The sequence below is a fragment of the Parus major genome, chromosome Z (assembly GCF_001522545.3).
Source record: "Parus major isolate Abel chromosome Z, Parus_major1.1, whole genome shotgun sequence".
NCBI lineage: Eukaryota > Metazoa > Chordata > Aves > Passeriformes > Paridae > Parus > Parus major.
Window position 1 is genome coordinate 18702047 of NC_031799.1, and position 3905 is coordinate 18705951.

Genomic DNA, 3905 nt, shown 5'->3' on the forward strand with positions numbered 1-3905 from the left:
CCCGGCGCCAGCCGGGCTGCCAGCCCATTGAGAAAAAAAGCTGTAAGCCGGGAAGAAGGCGTTTCCGAGGTACCCGGATGGGTAGTTCACGGTGTGGAATAGCCTCTGGTTAAGCGGGAATGCCGCTGGCAGCGGAGCCGGGAGCCCCGCGGTGTCGCCGTGCGCTCTCCGTGCTGGCGCCGCTCGGTGCGAGAGAGCAGAACGCGGGTACCCTGCCAGGACCTCGGCGAGATGTCGCCTGTCTGTCCTGGTCCTTTGGGGACTGCTGACCCGCACCGTGGCTTTTCTCGGGGCCACATGGCCGCTGGCTATTGCACTGTTCCCCACTGGACTGACCTCAGCAAAAATACTCAGCCGACCTCCATTTATTCTGAGCCTTTAATATGCTCGTACTGAAAAATCAATTTAAAAAAAATAAATCCTGTTTTGCCTTTGTATGTTGTACCAAGCCTGCTACCTTTGCACAGGCACACAGATATGAATAACAGCGTCGTTATGTTTCCAAGGCAAGGAAAAGTGTAGATTAGCATATTAGGTTAATGCATGAGAGAATGTTGCAATCCCTCAAAACAAATCCTGAACAGGATCAGTTCTCTGTACTATACCGGCAAATGCCACCACCGAAATCTGCTTTCATATATATTTTTTTCTGTGTTAATATTTATTAATATTAATATATTATAAATACTATAAATGAAAATATATAATATAATACATATAATAAATATAATAAATAAAATCTATTTTCTTAAAGAGTTATTGACAGGACACCCAACTAATAATCTAGATGGCTTTAGTTTCAGTCTGTGGAATGAATTTTTTACAATGTGGAAAAATCCTTTACTTCTGTGTTGTTATTAAAAGCCTGACTTGAGAGGAGACTCGAGGAGACTCGAGGAGACTCGAGGAGAGGAGACGAGAGGAGAGGACGGGAGGGGAGGGGAGACTCGAGGAGAGGAGACGGGAGGGGAGGGGAGGGGAGGGGAACCCTACAAGTAGTATCTGGTACAATTGCCTGGCCACTGCAGGGCTGACCAAAATCTTCACCATGTTGTTAAGAATTGCACCCTGAGGAACACTGCTGGTGGCTGGTCACCAGCCAGATGCAGCCCCAGTCACTGCACCCCGCTGAGCTCTGCCCTTCAGCCAGGTCTTCACCCAGCACACAGTGAACCCACTGCTGGACATCATGTTCAGAAGGATGATGTGAGGGGCAGTATCAGAAGCTTTAATCCAAACTTAATCCATTAAGAATCCTTAATCCTTCCTAAATCCAGGAAAACTACATCTACATCCTTCCCTTCACCCACTAGGCAAGTGACCTTGTTGTAGAAGGATGTCAAATCAGACAAATTGGACTTTCTTTTTGTGAAACTTTGTTAACTCTACCTGATGATTGCATTATTCTTCAAGCACCTTTCAACAGCCAGTGTGATCTCCATAATTTTTCCAGGTACTAAGATTGTACCAACAGGTCTTGCTGGGTCTTCTCTCATGCCCTTTTTGTAAATTGGAATAATGTTGGCTAGCTTCCAGTCCAGGGCACCCAGAGACTCCAAAATCTTTGGGAGCTATCTCTGTACCCCTGTTACTCACCTGTTTATGTGAGCATTAAAACTTTCAGAGAAGTTATGGGTCCATTTCTGGTCTATGGTTTGTAAATCTTGTCAAAATATAACAATATCAATTTACTGGATCTTGGATACTGTTTCTGAGATGTTGTCTCTAATGGTATCACAATACATTTTTGGGTGGCTGTGTAGCTAAGTTAAAAGTAGGTGGGCTATTACATAAGTATATCCTATTTCTGGTAAAATTGCATATTCAGCTAGAGGGGACACAGTTACGTTTCTGATGCTTGAATGTCAGATTCATCTGACAGATACAGATACATCTTCCAAAATAAGCACTGACTTAGTCACCAGCTATATACAAGCTTTTTAATATAACCACTGCAAAATTAATTTCCAGTTCCAGTCTTCCACATAATAGAAATTGTCTCATCTATCTGTCTTTCAATGTTTTCTCTGCCTTATTGTTTTAAAGTGGAAAAGCACCTGATTCATTGTGGTAGGGAAGAAAAAAAAAGGCAGGGATTTTAAATTCGCTTTTCCTCGAAAACAGATCTTACGTAATTTCTTTTCCTGCTGTCCTCTCCCTAACAGCTTGTGAAGCTATTCACTGATTATATTGGAAAAGTTCTAGAAGACTTGTACATAAAAATTTTGGTCCTTTTAAGATCTGTGAAAACACATGGCTAGGTAGAGAAGACAGGCCCAGACTACCACCTCCACTGAAAGCTGCACTGCATCTTTAATAGGAATGAAAAGATGTTATGAGAATACTACCAGATGGGGAGGCTTCATTTGTGGCTTGCACTTTACCAAATTCAGAATATTTCAACCACAAGGTTGATCAGGATACTTGTTTTGGTTTTCTGAATTTATCAGCTGTTGTTTAGGTAATCAAAGGGATAACAGAAATTTCAGAATTAACTACAACTTCAACATAACTTCACAACCCTTAGTACACCATTGGAATACTTAAAGACCACATTAAGCGTGTGTTTATGTAAGCCATCGTTTTGTCACTGAATTGCTACTTTGCAAATCTGCTCTTTCTTTTACATCTAATCTAGAATTCCTTTAAGTGAACCTGTTCTGTTATTTATAGTCATGTATGTGCCTATACATACATGTATGTATGTATTTTAAGACAGTCATTAATTTTGTGTCTGTCAGGGAAGGATCCACTGATCAAAGATCACAACGAGGGAGTGGGCAGGGAAATGGAAACAGCACTCCAAAAATCCAGAAATAATAAAATAGGATACTTGCTGAAGATCTCTGTTTTTAGAAGAGATATGTAGAATTCTCTTGCAGACAGGTAGAGAAATTATGGAAGGCCTCATAAAATCAAGCCTTGCTCTGCTAAATTAATAGCTGGCCTATTGTTTCGAAGAGCAGGTAAGTACTTTGCAGGTTCCCATTCAAAAGCAATCTTGGTATGAGAGGTTTGTTAACTCAACAAACTATTCTTGGGTGAAAAACAAGTAGCTCCTGCATAAACAGCGAGTTCTGTCTCATGAGAACCAGTAGAAAAAATATGTAAACTCACTAAAAATACAGAAGTTTGATAGGTAATGCAAAATACCATGTATCACAGAATCACTAGGTTGGAAGAGACCTTCAAGATCACCGAGTCTATCCCATGCCCTAACACCTCATCTAAACCTACCAATGAACTAAGTGTGAATGTATTGTCTACCAATAAGACCTGACACAGTACCTTCTGGTAGTCTTGTAAAATACAAAATATGAACTACACAATAAATAAATACTTGGCTTCATGAAGAAAATGGAGTCCTGGATTATTTATTACAACAGAATTCTTGTGCCATAGCACAATGGTAGGGTTTTTTAGACATTTTAAAGATGTGGTTGAACAGTAAAAAGACTTAATTTTTTTCTCCAGCCTGTTGAATAGCTTATCTGTGAAAGCTTTATTGACAGTTTTTTGACCATGTATGATACATTGACAACATGTGCCAGCCAATAAAAATTCTGTTTTTCATAATTGGACTTAAGCCTACAAAACTCTTTTGCAGCACTGTGAATTAAGGATTTTTTTCTACTACAAATCTTTAAGAACGTTGGTGTTTCATGTTGAAGTGGATTTTCAGTCTGTCTTTATTCCGTAAATTGCACAATCAACCCCAAATATTTGTAGTTTGGCTATCATTCCCAACAGTTTGGTCTGAGTATTCAAGACGAAAGTGGTGAAAATCATGATTAATACTGCTGTACTAAATTCACTTCAAACAACCCTTATGAATTGTTCTACTCCTATATATATTCAAGGATAGGACATGTTGGGACTGTGCATGACCCAAAGGTTAACATGTT